General features: G+C 36.3%; 1 long non-coding RNA gene and 1 other non-coding gene across 2 annotated transcripts in view; both read left to right on the top strand.

Annotated features, from left to right (window-relative positions):
* The window catches only part of LOC117797114, a 264228-nt gene that overhangs the window by 120880 nt on the left and 122801 nt on the right, over window positions 1–20547 (top strand). The gene's annotated exons all lie outside the window — the stretch shown is intronic.
* On the top strand, window positions 13939–14041 carry LOC117797127. The gene has a single exon (XR_004622013.1). It is a non-coding gene; the product is annotated as a U6 spliceosomal RNA (small nuclear RNA).

The raw sequence follows: 20547 nt of genomic DNA on the forward strand, positions 1-20547 counted from the left end.
TGATCATTGTCCTAAAGAAGGAATGAGGCTTTAGGAGTTTCATGTAGGAACAAAGTAAAGATATGGAGGGCAGTGGTCACGGACTACTATAGCTGTGTCCCCAGGCTGGAACTTCTCCCTCTGGATTCTAGTATGTATCCGTAAGAAAGAGAGAAAGAGGGAGAGAGAGAGAGAAAGATGAGACCGAAAGAGAGACACAGAAATTTAAAAATTAAGAGTAATTTTTCTAAAATCTTTAAACCGTGAAATAGAAGTAATACCGTTTTGTGCCATAGGCTAAGAGAAACAGTAGTTCTCCATCTTGTGACCTCCCCAATTGCCCAGTTTCCTTTGCACTGTTATAAAGATTGGTACAATGAAGCCTCTAGAAAGCGGCAATGAGATTCTGTGATCCATGGAGCCGCAAGGAAGATTACAGTGCCTGACAGGTTAGTTTGAAAGAACGTGATGTCCCCGCAAACAGGACTGCATTATGTGGAAAGGCACAGAGAGCACCAGAGGTTAGACATTCCCTTTCTCTTTCTCACCCACCCTCTGCCCCCACGGCTATCTCTCTGAAACATTCACACTCTCTGTGGAAACAGATGGCCCAAAATGCACTAATTGCTCCTGAACCAAATGTCAGAATTTCTCCCAAATGGACAGCTCTCCAAGTCCCCAAAGTAGCTCAGGAAACTTAACAGGGTAAAATGTTTTCTTTTATGTGAGTTCATTAAGTTCCCTCTCCAAACACATGCATGAGTTAAAATCCATGGTATCCAACATATCTTAGGTTCTAATATCAGACGAGTCCAAAAAAGAAATCTCTGTACTTCAAGGAGAAAGAATTTGTGACAATATTCCTGTGTAGTTCTGTAGATTTAATTCTGGAAAACAAATGGGGGATTCTAAACACTTTGTAACTACTAGAAACCTCAGCTCGCTGCTATGTCACAACGCAAATGATACACTTTCTTTCAGTACTGAGCTTCAAATGAAATTTAATAGTCAACTCAAATGTATTTCACTTATCACAAAAACTAAGGTTAAATTAGCTTGGATTTGGGTCACTCTCCAAAACAAAGAGTTTTACATTTGTTTAAAATGCCCACATTTCAAATAAAATTGCAAATTTCCTTTTGCAGTGAAGTCCTGACTAAAAATACAAAACATTTAAGCACATAGACCATAAAATGTCCTTGTCTTAACCTTCCTTCAAAATTTCAATGTAAATGTTTCTTAGATTTTTAAAACCATTGGGGATACTTATTGGTTACTTTAGAAATATTTTTCCTTATACCTGAAACTAATGTAACACTGTATGTTAACTAATTGGAATTAAAATAGAAACTTAACAAGCCCCCCCCAAACAAAAAGAAAGAAAGAAGGAAAGAAAGAAGGAAAGAAGGAAAAGAAAAAAGAGAGAAACTAAAAAAAGATATTTTTCTTAATAATTAGAAGGAAAGAATGGGTTTAAGAAATTTCAAAACAAACAACTTTAGTCCATTTATTTCTACCCTAAACCCCATCTGATTGTATTTACCAGGTTTCCTGTTTAATCTCTTTCTATATCTATGGATAAATTTTATCGTCAAAAATAAATATAGGTTATAAACCTTGATTAACATCTAAGGAAGATTCCAAGTATACCTTTAAACAGGGAGCCAACGATCTTGATTAGACACAAATCAGCAAACTTTTATGTTTGAAGATAAATATTTTAGACTAGGCTAAAAGTGGTCATTTCTTTTTTAAATTACCAAGTCCTACCTGTGCCTAAGTACAACAGTGATATTATAGCGAAAATCAGATTTAAGTGGAACAGGATTCTCTCCCAGCTCACAAGTAATCTCTGGAGAGTACAAGAATCTGTAACATTCTGTTCACGCAATCTTTTGGGAAAGCTTCCTGTCCTAGTTAAGTTTCGACATATTGTTGTCATGCAGAAACCAGCTTTGACTCCCCTGTCACTGGGCAACCAACGAACTGGCCATCTGGACTCCTGGTTTGATAAAAACTTTTAGGGAGCCAGAAAAATCCTGCCAAGTAAAAAAACACAGCTCAGAAAGAATTCGGAAGAATTCTCAAAGACATATTACATTCGAACATTGTTTTATAAACAACTTGGACTTTTCACACACTCAGACACACACACTTAAAATCCAATAGAAGGCTCTGAATTCAACAATTAAGGGTGGTGATTTGGAAGACTGTCCTACTCGGGACATAGTTTTTAAGTGTGAAGGAGTACTATGAATTGCGACACTGGGAGCACTGGAAGCCAGGACAGTCCCTGACAAATCAGATGGTGCAGTCATCCTAATGATAATGAAAGGAGAAGTAGGAGATATTCTCTTGGCTAAATAAATCCACAGAAAGATAAGAAGGACTGATGGCTGACACATGAATTCAGTCATAGATGCGCTTCCAAGTTACCTCTAAAAATAACACATTCCAATGTTCACTCTCCCTATGATCTAATAATTTCATCCATTATATATTTTGACCACTTTTCCAAACCTGAAAATGGCCTCAAGAGACAATCACTTGCCAATAGATTTATTTGGATCCTGCTTGATGTGGTAGGACCAGATCCCTGCCAAATGAGTAATCACGAGTATAATCCCTACAGCATGAACTGCACATTTTCAAAAGCAAAGTGTTATCTCCACACAGTTGAAAACAAGTTAAATCTCAATATTCCCAGGGAACAATTAATCCTTAACAAACTTTCAAGAGTGTTATTAATTTAGCATTTAGTGACACTGCTATAGAAAACTTGGAGGAACACAAAAATGATTTTTCTGTCTTCCACCAAAAAGAATCCATGCAAGAAGGAAGCTGAAGTTGGCCAAGAAGGGGATGGGATGAGGTCTCAGCTCTGTGAAGAATGTGGAAGAGGCCTGACCCAGAAAAGAAGTGAATCCTCAGAGACTGACAGAGAGGAGGGGTAGCAGGATCCCAGGGTGCTTGAACTCAGATGCCCTCTTGCAGGCCCTGATCTGAAGATAAAACCTCCCTGAAAGGACAAGGCAACGGTACTACTGTCTGAGACCTGAGGAATGATTGTCACCGCATTACAATCCTTGGGGAAATTCTCAGTGGCCACGTTAGCATGAGGAATTGGAAGCCATAGCTTCCCTTCGTGAATAAATGGTCCAGGGTGGGATATCTTCTGCCCAGCCACACCGTCTAAGTCTGTTCCTTACTCCAGTCATTACTGCAGCAAACAGCCTCTTCACCTTGGTCCTATCGTGTATCTCCTGCTGTTTGCTCTAGGACATGCTTGCATGTGTAATTATGAAAGTAGGAGAGAATTAGGAACTGTGGGGCGGCCCTTAACCAATGTGAGATAGAAGTCAGTGTATTAGCAATCTGTCTTGCATCTCTCACATTGACCATTCTAATGTGCATTTTACTAAGGTCCTCAGTAATACAAGGCTGACTTCCATGTACGCGTGCAAAATGGATCCTGACATTTGCTCCCCTCTTTCTTCATTTCACTCTCCCAGGGCCTTTACTGTTTTTTACTGGGATGACTTCTTGCTCCTGTCTCCACCCAAAAGAAAACCTGAATGCAAAGGATAAAAGCAATTAAAATGATAGCAGATTTCTCATCAGATGAGTTTCCTCCATCTGACCATGGAGGCAAGAAGGAAGTTGCATGATATTTTTCTTTTATTTTTTTTCCTCTTCGAACAAATTTTTTAATTTCAGCACAGTTGACACACAGTGTTATATTAGTTGCAGGTGTACAACATAGTGATAAAACTACACTATGTGTTAGACTACGCTCACCGTATGTGTAGCTACCATCTGTCACCACACAACGTTATTACAGTATCATTGACTATATTCCTTATGTTGTGCCTTTTATTCTCATGACTTAATCATCCCATAACTGGAAGCCTCTATCTTTCACTCTCCTTCATCCATTTGCCCATCCCCCACCCTCCTCCCATCCAGCAACCATCACTTTGTCCTCTGTTTTTATAGGCCTGATGCTGCTTTTTGCTTGTTTAGTCATTTGTTTTGTCTAGAATCCACATATGAGTGAAATCATATGGTATTAATTATTAGTAATTTAATTAATTAAAAGAATAGCTAAAGAATTTCTTAAAACAGAAAATAAATGATAAAAGAAGGAATTCGGGACATCAGGAATTTTAAAAAGATAATAGAGTAAAAATGTGGGTAAAACACAGTAGATGTTTCTTTTCCTCGGGTTTTTAACTGATGTTCGATGGTTGAAACAAAAATTCTAACACTGTCTGATGTGGTTCTCAATAACGTGTAGGGAATACTCAGGCCATTTATATTATGGATAGGGGAAAGTAAAAGGTTGTAAAGGGAGGTAAGATTGCTCCCATACTTCATTAAAACTGGTTCAGCCACTCATTCAGAAATTAACTGACAGTTCCTTAAAACACTAAGCATGCAGAACATACTAGGCAGCAGTCACAGTGCTTGACACATATTCCAGAGAAATAAAAATCTATGACCAAGTATAAACCTCTACACAAGTGTTCACAGCAGCTTTAATCTGTAATAGTCAAAACAGAATCATCACAAATACTTGATGACAGGTGAATGATTACATGCACTGTGGTAATCCATACCGCGGAATACTATTAGCAGTAACAGGAATGGAGTATTGATACGTGCAACAACTTGTCCGGATCTCAAGGGCATTATGCTGAGTGAAAAATAAAAGCCAATCGTAAAATATCATGTGTTGTATATTTCAATTTATGTAACATTTGCAGAATGACAAAATTATTGATATGGCAAAATTCACTTGTAGTTGCCAGGGGTTAGGGCTTGTGGTGGGAGCAGGAAAGGGGTTAAGGGTGACTCTGAAGGGATAACACAAGAGAGATCTTTGTGATGGAATAGTTGTGTATCTTTACTGAGGTAGTGGTTACACAAATCAGCCCAGTGGAACAAAACTACACACGCATTGTGCTAATATCCACCCCTGGTTTTTACACTGTACACCAGTTCCTGAAAGTGTGCCCACTGGGAGAAAATATACCTTCTCTGTACTATCCTTGCATCTTCCTGTAAATCTATAATAACTTCAAAATAAAAAATTTATAAATGAGAGCACCTGGGTGGCTCAGTTGGTTAAGCATCTGCCTTTGGCTTAGGGCATGATCCTAGGGTTCTGGGATTGAGCCCCTCATTGGTCTCCCTGCTCAGCGGGGAGTCAGCTTCTCCCTCTGCCCCCTCCCTGCTCATTCTCTCTCTCTCTATCCCTCTCTCTCTCACACAAAAATAAATAAATAAAATGTTTTTTAAAAATTTGTAGATGAATCCAGAAAGAGGGCTCACAGTGGCAACTTCTTGTTGAACTGTATCTCAGAGTGGAATGCATACATGCTCTCTATGCTCTCAGCTGTTGATTATTATGCATGCTTTAGTATCCTGCACAATGATCCCACCTCTCCCTGGACTGCTTCTTCTGCACAATTTACCTTCCTTTTTGCTGCTTTGCTCCTCTGAATGTAAGCTTCCCCCTACCACCAACTTTTAATTCTTTTTCTCTCTTCCAGCATAGAACATGTATTTTTCTGGTGTTTCAGTTAATACAGAACAGTTTGGACCAATTTCTCTAACACTACTAAGCCACTGGCTCCTTTTTAATATTGCCTCCATAAAAGCATTTAAAAGGAACTGTATCTAAAAATAGAACTACCCTATTATCCAGCAATTGCACTAGTAGGATACCCAAAGGATACAAAAATACAGATTCAAAGGGGTACATGCATCCCAATTTTTGTAGCAGCATTATCAACAATAGCCAAACTCTGGAGAAAGCCCAAATGTCCATTGATGGATGGATAAACAAGAGGTATCTGTATATGCACTGAAATATTGCTCAGCCATCAAAAAATGAAATCTTGCCATTTGTAATGTCGTGGATGAACTAGAGTATATTTTATGCTAAGTGAAATAAGTCAGTCAGAGAAAGACGAATGCAAATATGATCTCACTCATATATGGAATTTAGAAAACAGATAAACACATGGGAAGGGGGTTAAGAAAAAAAGGAGAGAGGGGAACAAACTATAAGAGACTCTTTTTTTTTTAAAGATTTTATTTTATTTATTCGACAGAGATAGAGACAGCCAGCGAGAGAGGGAACACAAGCAGGGGGAGTTGGAGAGGAAGAAGCAGGCTCATAGCAGAAGAGCCTGATGTGGGGCTCGATCCCATAAGGGCAGGATCACGCCCTGAGCCGAAGGCACATGCTTAACCGCTTGCCACCCAGGCGCCCCAAGAGACTCTTAACTATAGAGAATAACCTGAGGGTTGATAGAGGGGAGGTGGGGGTGGGGCTAGATAGTTGGTAGGTTTAAGGAGAGTGCTTGTGATAAGCGTTGGGTGTTGTATGTCATTGATGAATCACTGAATTCTACTCTTGAAACCAATATTGCATGGTATGTTAACTAGTTAACATTAAAAAAAAAATTCTGAACACAAGTTCATAAATATAGCCACATATTTTTTAAGAAGCATTATGATTTTAGCTTTTACATTTAGATCTATATTTTATCAGTCATCATTGTGTTTGTGTGTGTGTGTGTAACTTGAAAAAGGAGATCAAAGTGCATTTTTGCAATGTGGGCTATCCAGCTGTTCCAGCACTGCTTGTTGAAAAAAACTTTCCTTCCCCCATAAAATTGCACTGACACTTTTAAATAAATAAATAAAAGGAACTGTATCATTTAAATAGACTTGAATAGCATAAAAAACTTTAACATTAAATTTTGTCCTTGTCTATACCCTATATGCTTGTAAATTAACCACTAATAATGTATGAACACGTGTGTATACACAACATATATACAAATTAATACAAATTAACGTGGCCTGTAGAGAAAATATAGTTCATTAACACTGAGGAAATGTAAAGTAAAAGTGTTATCCAAATAATGAAGCTAATCAAAAATTTATCTTATTTGAAAGGTACACTTAGCATTCCAGCATCCAAAACAGTCAAGCTAGTGGCCAAGGGAAGAAAATAATATATAAATGATTAGTTATCACTCTAACATGTCAAAATATTACTTCACAAGAACCAACTCCACAATTAGTTCTTAACTCTCTATCAAAGACAAAATCAAATTCCCTAAAAATTAAAGCTCTAAAATTAAAGCCCTCCTAAACTTTTTTATATGGATTTTTTTTTTTTTTTTAGTTGTCAGTAGTCCACTGAAACTACTACCCTTTGGGGCTCGATGCCAGTTGCACTGAACAGGAATCCATGCATCATTCATCATATCTACAACTTTAGTAATGATGGCAAGTTCCAATGCAATCATCTCAAAACACTCTTCACTCTTTATGTTTTTTTCCACAACTGTCCTGCCATGAAAGATAAATGGGATTAATTTTAAATTTTTGGAATGATGTATTGTCTTTAGGATTGCTTTGGAAATCTCTTTGCCCCTAAATATTGAAGGTAATGTGAAGTAACTGGAGGTAATTTGACTAATGTGAAATATTACTACATTTGAGAAAGAAAAAAAAAAAAACCTTGAAAATATATCTTACCCGAATGGGTACAAATCTTTCAACAATGATAATTGAGTTAAGTAATTATGAAAATAGATGCCATCATAAAGGAAAAATGCAGAAGAATGGGAAACCACACACCACCTTAATAAAAACAAATGAGGACAGATCAGAGTGTAGTACTTCATGGAAATTTATTTTGTTAATCAGCACATTCAAAAGAATATACCTTTGTCAAAAAGAGGGCTGAATTAAACACAGGAAAATTATAGGCATGCCTGGCTGGCTCATTTGGAAGAACATGTGACTCTTAATCTCAGAGTCAGAGTTCAAGCCCCATGTTGGGTGCAGAAATCGCTTAAATAAATAAATAAATAAATATACTTGAAAAATATAAACACAGGAAAATTATGTACACAATATGGTAAAAAAAAAAAAACCAACAACAGTGCTTTATAACATAAAAGCATATCTATTCTTCCTATTTCAAACTCCCCAAACAAAGAAAATAAAATAGGTTGGACTTTAAATAGCTTATTCACTGGACGTTTGAATTCACAAAACAGTTTGTTGTGTCCAAGACAAAGAAATATTGGAGATACCATGAATAGGAATCTGTTTCTACATTCAAATTGCCAAGTACTTAGTTACCTGATTAATGAAGAAAAGAAATACAGATAATCAAAATGCCAATATAATTTCCCTGACCTTTATACCACTAATTCTCCCAAAATTACTAGTTTTTCTCTATATAGTGAGTTTTGTGACCAAATCCCAGTTCACTTGTCTCTTATGGATCTTGTGTGTAAGAATTAAAGATTTATTTGTTCACATGGAAAATATTCTAAGATTTAAAATATATCTATTAAGGAATTCTATTTTGGACCTACTAAACCAAACTTGTCATTTCTAGAGGAGTATCAAACTTTGGAATTTTCTGGTTCAAACTATTCTATGTGTATTTAATTTTTTACCAGTCTGCGCAGAGCTCTGTAAGAACTCTGGAAACATCTGTAGTCACACTTAGCACTGCTGTGAACAGAGGGGAGATGAGAGAAGTGAAAGTTGATTCACTCTGAATCTTCTCCCACCATCCTTCCCTCCGCCCCTCTCTCCATTTAGGAACAATGGGGATTGATGGCTAGACGGACAGCATAGAAACAGATCTGAGTTAAGAGGAGACTTTCTGAGAACAGTACTTTCAATTCATAGGCATGTATATGGATAATCTTCTCCTAGATTCACTGTCCTCATCAGGAAACCCTATAGGCACTTAAGAATCTTTTTTTGTTTTGTTTTCCCATTAGTTAACATACAATGTTATACTAGTTTCAGGTGTACTGACACTTAGGGTCTTACACTAGGTTCTGGATAGAGGGTGTCTACCTCTGAGGGAGGGTCAGGATTGCAGAGAGACCTCCTGAGGTACAAGCACAGGGGGCATGGAAGTCTAGGGTAGGACATGAAAACTAGGACCAAACTTGCAGGCCCTCGATCTCAAGCTCTGTTCATTAACTCTGAAGAGAATATTTAAAAAGATTGTAAACAATAGTCATTTTCCCTGAAAATGTCATGCATCTATCAAAAGAAGTAACTAAAAAATGCACGAAAATATTGGTTACTTGCAACATACACCACATGTATGCATGATATCATTAAAAATATTACTCAGTTTCATTCAAATCATTTCTGTAGTACATAATGTTCTTTTAACATAAAGGTACACTTTTAAGGAAATCAATTTACATTTATACTTCTCAACCTCTTTGAAAATGTGCGTGCTTCAAACTCTGCACCATCGACTCTCTGACCTTTTCTCTTACTAACTCTGTTTCCTCACCCCAGCCACACTGCCTCTCTGTTTGTGTGTCCAGCATGCCACACATGCTGACGCCTTAGGGTCTTGGCTTAGACTGTTCTGTCTCCTTGAGACTTTCTTCCTAGAAAGCCTTCCCCTTAAGGAGCTATTCAAACATCCCATACTCAGTAAGGTTTGCCACCCTATGTAAAAGTGCAGCATCCTCCCTCCAACTCCACCTTCTTGATCCACTCTCATACCCTGCTCTACTTTTTTTTCCTTTTTCCATTTCACTTATCATTTACTTTTCTACCTTATAAATATCTCATTCATTAGGTCTGTGTTTCTTTTTTTTTTTTTTAAAGATTTTATTTATTTATTCAACAGAGATAGAGACAGCCAGCGAGAGAGGGAACACAAGCAGGGGGAGTGGGAGAGGAAGATTCTTGCAGGCTCATAGCGGAGGAGCCTGATGTGGGGCTCGATCCCACAACGCAGGGATCACGCCCTGAGCTGAAGGNTCTTGCAGGCTCATAGCGGAAGAGCCTGATGTGGGGCTCGATCCCACAACGCAGGGATCACGCCCTGAGCTGAAGGCAGATGCCCAACCGCGGTGCCACCCAGGCGCCCCCTGTGTTTCTTTTTTTTATTAATCTATTTTTCATCCCCTCCAGTGNTGGCCAACCGCGGTGCCACCCAGGCGCCCCCTGTGTTTCTTTTTTTTATTAATCTATTTTTCATCCCCTCCAGTGAAGCGGGAAGCTCCATGTGGAAGGGGTATTTATCTCTCTTATTCACAATGTGTCTCAGTTTCCCAGAATTCATGGTGTAGAGTAGGCACTTGTGATCGCAAAAGATTTACTGAATCAATGAATGAGTGACTAAGTGAGTCTCTCATTTATTCTGAATCTTACTCAAAATATAAGTAGGTGTTAAGAAGGGAAATGATTTTCAATGAGAAATCCTTCGCAGTTCAAGTTGTTTCAATTCATTACTTTCAATAAAACTAAAGGACATTTAAAAAGACACTTAAGAAAACAAGCTAAAGAATGGATAGGAACATGGAGATTTTCTAGATAGTTTAGATTGGACAGAAGCAGAAATATTTAAGACCACTAGCAAAGGAAAGAATATAGAAGGAAGCTATGGAGGACACTGGCAAACTGCTCACCAAAAGCATTTTCACTTTTTTACCCCTGAGGACACAGCTTGTTACTGAGACAATATTACTGAGTCCCAGCCAACTGAATGCTGGAGAAACTGATGTGCATTGCTTCCAGAACTAGTCCTTTAAAAACTCCTCCCTTGTGGTTCTCCATGCCCTTGTCCTTCCCATGGTGCAGATCAGCATGGTAGCCCACAAAGCCATGTGTTGAACATGGCAGAGCTGCAAGATGAAAAAAGCCAGGATCCCGGAATCAGTGCTTGGAGGGAGTTTCATGCCATTGTGAAGACCTATTTGGATTTCACGTCCACATGAAGTATGCTTCTCCTGCTTTAAATTACTGAGAATTTGCAGTTCAAGTATCATGATAGCAAACATTATCTTGAATAATAAAGGAATATTCCTACTATGTTAAATAGGAAAAAGTTTCTTTCAGGGACTAAAATGCTAGCATAGTGTAACATGCAGAATCCAGACAGAAGTCTGAGAACCCAGAAGATATTAAAGATGCTTTTTCTCGCCATGCAAGATCACACAGTGAAGGCTTCAACAAATGTTTCTCATAGGCCTCCTCTCATCTTTAGAACTCAGCTGACATTTTTGTGATCGTAGAGAGAACAGCGGGATTATCTGTAAACTTGCCTCAGAAAGGGATGAGACAGGTAATTCATGGTTGAATTGTGGAGGTCTTCAATGGACCATCATGAGACCATTTTTTAAAAGGATCTACGATTTTTTTTTAATTCCTTCTTGAATTAGATTTGGTTTTAGCAGACAATTGTTTATCTAAGTTCAGCCTCTAGTATTTAATATTCTAATCATTTTATAAATATAGTACATAAAGAAGCCCTAAATAATATTTTTTTCAGTTACAATAGGTTTTAACAAGACAGGTGACTAACAAATCTTCAGTTTAGTAAAAGGAGGTTTTGAAAATAACAGACTCCAAAAACATTACCTTTATAAATCTGGTTTATCTGGACCTTCAGAAGAGTTTTAAACATATGAATCTTTTTCTAAAAAGTCACTAAGTCACATGTCTTAGAATAGAAACATCTGTGAAACACAATTATTTATAGTTTATTATATTTATACAATCACCATATTTATTTATACTTGCTGGTATAAAACTAGGAAATGGTCAAGCAGCTTACATTATCAGCTGCTTGTGAGGACATTAAAATCACATTCGTAACTGACACTTCCACCTAGAGAATATCCTTGACACCTAAAACAACTGTATTCTCTTCAGAAAACTAAGGATGGGTATTTTAAATATTGGCATGCAAGGCTTTGACACATATCTGTCATTTTCCCATATTATGTATTCCCATAATAGTTTACCTTTTTATATCGTGTGAGAGGATAATTGATTCCATAAAGAAGTAATGATTTACATCAGCAAGAGCCATACTAAAAAAGAAATACTCTGAATCTACAGGATTATCTGCCTACAATGTCCCTCTTCCCTCCTATTTACTGTCACAAACTCAAATACCACTACCTTTGTAATCACCCCTATTTCCCTTCTTTACAGATAATCATGCCTTCTTTTGTATTCCCTGAGAGGTTAGTTTGTTCATTTATTTTAGCATTAGATTACTGAATTATAATTGTTTACTTAAATTTCTGACTTGTCTAACCAAATATGTGGAGATTAAACTGCAGACTGCTGAACAACCAGTAAGTCAAAGAACAAATCAAAAGGGAATAAAAAATATTTCAAAACAAATAAAAATGGAAACAGTAAACATCAAAACCTATGAGATGTTACAGAAGCAGTTCTGAGAGGGAGGTTTAGAGAGATAAAAGCATATATTAAGAAAATAAAAAGATCTCAAATGAACAATCTAACTTTATAACTCGAAGAATTAGAAAAAGAAGAAACTAAGCCCAAAGTTAACAGAATGAGGGAAATAACAAAGATCAGAACAGAAATAAATGAAATAGACACTAGAAAGACAGTAGAAAAGATCAACAAAACTAAGAGCTAGCTTTTCAAAAAGATAAACAAAATAGACGAGTCTTTAGCTAGCATAAGAAAAAAAGAGATTCATAAATAAAATAAAAAATGAAAGAGAAGACATTACAACTGATACCATAGATATTCAAAGTGTATAAAAGACTAATATAAAAAGTTGTGCTCCAACATTTGGATAACCTAGAAGAAATGGCCAAGACAGAATCATGAAGAAATAGAAAATATGAACAGATCAATAGTGAGTAAGGAGTTTGAATCATTAATCCAAAACCACACAAAAGAAAAAAACCCAGGACCAGATTATTTACCTGGAAAATTCACCCAAATATTTAAAGAACAATTAGTACCAATCCTTCCCAAACTCCTCCAAAAAATTGAAGAGGAACAAACATCCCAAACTCATTTTATGAGGCCAGCGACTCTGATACCAAACCAGATAAGGACACTACAAGGAAGGAAAACAAACCAATATCCCTGATGAAGAGATAGAAGCAAAAACTCAACAAAATACTAGTAAAAAGCATTCAACAGCACATTGAAAGGATCATACACAAAGAGGGATTTATCCCTGGGACACAAGAATAGTTCAATATATGCAAATCAATCAATGTCACACACCTCATTAATAAATGAAAGATAATCATATGAACATCTCAATAGAAGCAGAAAAAGCATTTGACAAAATACAACATCCTCTTAGAATAAAAGCCCTCCACAAAATGGGAATAGAAGGAACATACCTCAGCATAACAACGGCCATAATTGTTAAGCCCACAGCTAACATCATACTCAGCAGTGGAAGGTAGAAAGATTTTCTTCTAAGATCAGGAACAAGAGAAATGTACCCATTCTCATTACTCCTATTCAACATAGTCCTAGAAGTCCTGGCTAGGCAAATCAGGCAAGAAAAAGAAATGTACCTAAAGCAAAAAGAAATCAAATTGTCTTTGCAGATGATATGATTTTATGTATAAAAAATCCTAAAGACTCCACCAAAAATCTATTAGGTGTAACTGACCAATTCAGTAAAGCTGAAGGATACAAAATCAACATAATGAAATCAGTTGCGTTTTTACACACTAACAACAGAATATTCTGAAAAAGAATTAAAGAAAACTATCTTGTTCACAATAGCATTAAAAACAATACAATACTTAGGGCTAAAGATAGCCAAGAAGATGAAAGATCTGTACACTGAAAACTTTAAGACTTTGATGAAAAAAATCAAAAGTGACACAAGCAAATGGAAAGGTATTCTATATTCATGGATAGAAAGAATTAATATTATTAAAATGTCCATATTACCCAAAGTCATCTATACATTCAGTGCAACCCCTATCAAAATTACCATATCATTTCTCATCAAACTAGAAAAAATAATCCTAAAATATATGTAGAATCACCAGAGACTCTGAATAGCCAAAGCAATCCTGAGGAAGAACAAAGCTGAAGGCATCATACTTCCTGATTTAACCTACCACAAACCTATAATGTGCTAGTTTGGGCAGTACATATTTAAATTGGAATGATACAGGGCAGACTAGCATGGTCCCTGCACAAGGATGACATGCAAATTCGTGAAGTGTTCTATACTACAAAGCTGTCATAATGCAAACAGTATGGTACTGGTATAAAATTTGACACAAAGACCAATAGAACAGAATCTAGAGCAAACCCTCACATATATGACCAGCTAGTTTTTGACACAGAAGCCAAGAATATACAACAAGGAAAGGATAGTCTCTTCAACACACGGCTCTGGGAGAACTGATTAACTTCATTCAGAAAAATAAAATTGGACCCCCACCCTCGACATCTGATCACCCCCAGTGTCTAATTGAATTCCTTCTCCTTCACCATCCCCCATGTGATATCTCACTACCCTGGCCTGCCTGCGGCTAGAATCTGTTGAGTCCTTTTAACCAGAATCCTCCCTTATCACTGAGGTTTCTTCTTAGTAATTTTCTATCCACTGACCCCCAACTTGCTTCTTGGCTATAAATCTCCATTTCTCCATGGTGTATTCAGAATTGAGCCCAGTTCTGAACTGGGTCTCTTTTCCCCTATAGCAATAGTTCCTGAATAAAAATCTGCTTTTACCACTTAAACTACTTCCCAGCCCTGATTCTCTTTAATTGTAGATTAAAAGTAAAAAGACAGAGGGTGCCTGGGTGGCTCAGTCTGTTAAGCAACTGCCTTTGGCTCAGATCATGATCCCAGGGTCCTGGGATCGAACCCTGCTCCGCAGGGAGTCTGCTTCTCCCTCTCCTTCTGCTGCTCTTTCTCTCTCTCTTTCTCTTTGTCAAATAAATAAATAAAATCTTTATAAAAAAAAGAGTTAAAAGATAGAAAATGACATACCATGCAAATGGTAACCAAAAGGAAGTGAGGGTATTTGTGTTAATATCAAATAACAGTAACTTCAGAGCAAGGAAAATTACCAGAATTAAAAAACAATAAAAAGGTCAATCTGTCAATAGTACACAACAATTTAAAAAATGTGTCTTCATCTGAAAAATACATAACTTCAAACTTCATAAACATAAAGCTTCAAAATACATAAAGCAAAATCTGCTTGAGCGGAAAAGAAAAACAGAAATATCCACAATGACAGTTGGTGACTTTAACACTTCTTTCTCAGTGATTGATACAAAAGGTAAACAGACAGCAAGGATATAGAATATATTTTAAACTTGGACCCATCAAAATCAAAAACTTCTGTTCTGTGAAAGACATTAAGAGAATGAAAATACAAGCAATAGCCTGAGAGAAAATCATTGCAGATCACACACCTAACCAAAGAGTTGTATCCAAAAGATATAAATAACTTTCAAATGTCAGTCATAAGAAAAGAAACAACCCAATTTTTAAAAATGGGCAAATGACAGATAGTTCACAAAAAACATATGAATGTCAACTAAGTACATGGAAAGATGCTCCACGTCATTTGTCAACAAGGATTCAGCGTAATAAGAGTTGCAGTGGGTCCCCAAAATGAAATAATATTCAGTTGGCTACAACGTTTAAGTAATAGAATAACAAAATGTGAAAAACCCAGAAGAAGCTCAATGTCTTGCAGTAAAATATTTACAATTTTCATTTCACTTTATGTTGTAAAAAAAGATAGACATAATAGGAATGTCTTAGGATGTCTTAGTCAAGTTTTAAAATGAAAATACGTGAAATATATCATTGTGCTCTCTCCTATTTTATATGTGTTTGTTACTGATATATTATTACCATCACCAAAACAGAGATAGAATATAGTCAGTCTTAAAATGAGAATATGTGAAATATTATATCATTGTGCTTTCTCCTATTTTTATTTATGTTTGTTGCTTATATCTTATTACTACCTTCAAAATGAAGATAGAGTAGCAAATAAAGTCAAAGTTGCATTTTTCTCTAAGCTGTTGAATAAAGAAGAGTATACTTAATATAACACAGAGTATGTGAAATCTAGAATCTGAGAATTCTAATAATTTCCAAATATTTCTGCTATTTGGATATGCAGAACATGGTTGCTAGGGAGAATTCATTCTCGATGTTTGACTTGGTTTAGAGCTTACCAAAGAATTTTTTCAATTCTCATACCCTGCAGTGGTATATTGTACAGAAAAAGACACTCTCATAAACTTCTAGATAGAGTGTACAGTAGCTTAAAAAAAATCTACAAGGTAATCATCAATACATAAAATAATTCTGAAAATAAAAGAAGAATCACCTTGTCTTGGCATGTAATTATTAACAATTAATAAGTAATATTCAACACGTAATATATTCTAGGTACTTTGGCAGATGCATGAAATTATCTTCATGAATCACTTCTTTTTTTTTTTTAAAGATTTTATTTATTTATTTGACAGAGAGAGACAGCCAGTGAAAGGGAACACAAGCAGGGGGAGTGGGAGAGGGAGAAGCAGGCTCCCAGTAGAGGAGCCTGATGTGGGGCTCGATCCCAGAACCCTGGGATCACGTCCTGAGCTGAAGGCAGATGCTTAACGACTGAGCCACCCAGGCGCCCCTTCATGAATCATTTCAACATGTGTACCAAGTAGACAATTTTTTGTTATATCAATTTTATCTATGAGAAAATTGAGTTTAAAAAGTATTGCCCAGGGTCATACAATTAGTAGAAACAGAGCCGTGAGCCCCTAAATATATACACAAAATACTTAGCATCATACTCCCACTAATAGCAAATGCTTAGTGGATAGTAGGATTTTTTAAATAATCTTAAATGATTATTTTTATACTCATTTTTAAAAATCACTACTAAAATCTCATTTATTTGGATAAAATTTGGAAAAATGATTGCACGTATCTCTTGACAGCATTGTTTGTGACAGCAAATGTAACAGAAAGATTGTATTTAATAGGGAGTATTTTGTAGTTAATCTGCTAGTTGACCTCAAAAGATCTATGAGGAAGGCAGAAGCATTTCCAGAGGTTTCCAAGGAAACAAGCCCTTGATTAGAAGGGAAAGAATTAAATTCTGTGGCTCTGGCAAGAGTAGAGACTGGAAATGTTATTATAGGCATACCTCATTTTGTTGTGCTTTGCTTTATTGCATTTGTTTTACAAATGTTTATGGCAATGCTGCATAAAACAAGACTATAAGCGCTGTTCCCAAAACCACTTGCTCACTTCCTGCCTCTGTGTCACACTTTGGTAATTCTCAGAATATTTTAAACTTTTTGATTATTATCACATTTTTTTTCTTTTTTTTTAAAGATTTCATTAATTTATCTGACAGACAGAGAGACAGCCACAGAGAGAGGGAACACAAGCAGGGGGAGTGGGAGAGGAAGACACAGGCTCCCAGCAAAGCAAGGAGCCCGATGTGGGGCTCAGTCTCAGGACCTTGGGATCATGACCTGAGCCGAAGGCAGACGCTTAAGGACTGAGCCACCCAGGTGCCCCTATTATCACATTTCTTAAGGTGATCTGTGATTAGTATTACAACTCTCTGGAAGCTCAGATGATGGTCAGCATTTTTTAGCAATAGAGTATTTTTAGTTGAAGTATGTACATTGGTTATTTTAGACATAATGCTGGTGCACACTTAGTAGGATACAGCAGAGTGTAAACATAACTTTTACGTGCACTAGGAAACCAAAAATTTCATTTGATTCACTTTATTAAGATGTTTGCTTTATTGCAGGCGTTTGGAACCAAACCCTCATTATCCCCAAGGTATACCTGTAGTATGGTTACAAGATCACTTGATCTTTTGCTAAAAGTAAAGAAATGAATTTTATATTTCCTTTTCTGCATGCTTTCTTTCTGTTCTTGTACTCATTTTTGCTAAATTAGAAAATACTAAGACATGTTTACTGATAAACTTTTATTATCGTAACATCTATCCTGCCTTCCTTTCTATATTTCCATTTTAAATGTCATTCTAATACATACATTTATACCTTCATGTAATGGGAGATATAGAGAACACTTCTGAATTGTCTTCATAATTTTTTTAATGCAAACATTCCACTCTGTACTTTCAGAGTTGTAAATGAGCTTAATGGAAGAGCTCACTGGCTAATATCTAATTATAATGGCATAAATAGTAACATTAGCATCACCTCTGCTTTCTTGCACAGTTACTGCCCAGGAACCTTGTGATCTCTTGTCCATAGACAATAGGTCATTGATTTGTAATAACTGCCATTAATTAAAAAGGCTGGAGCTTTGTTTCTTAATCTCCTTTAGAATAAATGTCCTGACATTAATTGCCTTACTTTTTTGCACTGGTTAATTTTCCTTTCTTTTCAAAATATGGCAAAGTGAAGTTGCATCCTAGCAAAAAAAGTTTATCTTCAGCAGAAGCCAGAAATTACTGGCTTAAAAATGTTAAATATTTCATAACCTCTCTTATTATCCTGGCTAATTTGCCATTAAGCATTGAGTTTATAGAAAACATCAGCAAAACATGAAGAAAATCCCCCTTTTTTATAGTATGTGATATATTAAATATGGCTTCAGTGAGTCCCTTCTGTAGTATTCTCTACAATTTTTATGCCAAATAGGAAAACTATAGATCTCACTCTGGGTTCTAAAAGTTGTCAAATATTATCATCTCTTGATTTCTTCCTCCAATAAATCTAGTTTTCTCTCCTTGAGATTCATGCTCTTCATGGAAAAAAAAATCTACTTTCTGTTTGAAAATAGTGTCTGACCAGCAGCTCCTTATACGGCCCCAACATGCTCTCTGCCATCTGTATCATCCAGAAATCTGGAAAGATGTCCTCCTACCCTACGTTGACACTTGCTTTTGAAGCTGCCAGAGTACTTGCCTAATCCCAGGAAGCAAGAGCCAAAAGTGAGAATGTGGAGGAGAAAGGAGGAGAATACTAATCACAAAATGCAACTGAGGGCACAATTCTCCTCAGCAAGCCAAGACATGAGGGCAGAGCCAAGATGTGAAGGAAGAACTCTGGAGTCTCAGCATAGTGTGTATTCCTTATACTCAGAGTGACAAAGATCCCATCTCAGAATTGCTAAATGAGAGTCTAGAAGAAATTTACTTGAAACTGTCATAGAAACCATTCTTTTTTTTTTTTTCTAAGAAAGAAATTTCAGCAAGGCTCATACAGCCAGTGAGCAATTTAAAGAGCAGTCTACACTACCTGTCTCCTCTAAATACCTCACCTAGCTAAATCACCCCTACATCAAAAGTTAATGAATGACAGTGGAGCACTGTGCAAAAAAATCTCAAATCAAGGGGAAAGAATTCAGTTTCAAAAATAGTGTGAAGTTAATAGGATAGTGGAAGTATTTCTTAATTGACTTGGTAATAAAGATAAAGACAAATATTTAACTTTTTTAAGACCATGAAATATACTTGAGCACCAAAATAACGATGACAATCAAATTGGTCATTGCAAAATACTATATATATGGAATTTCTGGTTATAGCATGAAGTGTTAGGTCACTTCAACCCATTCCTTCTGCTGCATACAAGCAAAATTCTAAACAAAATACAAAACACAGCCACCTGAACACTCTGAAATTAAACATAACAGGTAGATTGTGGAGGGGACTCAAAGCTTAGAGAAGCAACTTTGTGATCTGGATTTTCCATTTTCCCTCTGTCTTTACTTTGCTCCTATTTTTCTGGCACCAGAAAAAGAGTAGATGCAGGTAGAGAGAGAATCCTCCAACAGATAGAGTCAGAGAAGAGGACTCCATAGTTCTGTATATAAACCACCGAAGTCTCAGGCTCACAACTTGTGCAAGTTGTGTGTGTCCAACACAAACGCAGATAAGCACAGTGAAGGCTTTGAGAACTGAACTAATACTACAACACGATGTGCAAAGGGCAGGATGGAATTTATAGTTTGCAGTCCAAACAAAAGTGAGTTACTTGCTTGCACAAAATAATAATAAAAAAAATTGAAAAACTATCAACATTTTCCAAATAAGTATGACAGAAACCATTGTCCACTCAATGTAGCATTAAAATGTCCAGGGTTCCATGTAAAAAAATATTTCACATACAAGAGCCAGAAAATGTGATCACTTTTCAAGGGAAAGGCAATTAACTGATGCCAAACTCAGGATGACCCCAAAGTTGGAATTAATCCAAGAAATATTATAAAGTAGAAGTTTTAGCTGTGCTCTGCCTGGGGACATATAAATATGCTCAACTTAAAATGACGGGGAGATAGTTAGTTCTCAGAAATGGAAAATATTTTCAAAAACTTATAAAATTTACTAAAATTTTTTAAAAATTTAGAATTGAAAAAAATTTCAGTATCTGAAAGTTTTTAAACTTAGGATGGAATCAAGAGCAAAATAGGAGATGACAAAGGAAGGAGTCAGTAAACTTGAAGAAAAGAACAAATTTTTCAATCTAACGAACAGAGAGAAAAAAATTGGAAAAAAATGAACAGAGCTTTAGGAATCTGTGGGACAATATCAAAAAGTCATGTATGCATTATTGGGGTCTCAGACAGAAAAGAGAAAGCTACCAGGGCAGAAAAATTATTTGAAGAAATAGTATCTAAAACCTTCAAAAATATGTTGAAAGAAATTAATTGGCAGATTTAGGAAACTCAGCAAACACCAAACAGGAAACTTACACACACACACACACACAC

The sequence above is a fragment of the Ailuropoda melanoleuca genome, chromosome 18, assembly GCF_002007445.2.
Source record: "Ailuropoda melanoleuca isolate Jingjing chromosome 18, ASM200744v2, whole genome shotgun sequence".
Taxonomy (NCBI): Eukaryota; Metazoa; Chordata; class Mammalia; order Carnivora; family Ursidae; genus Ailuropoda; species Ailuropoda melanoleuca.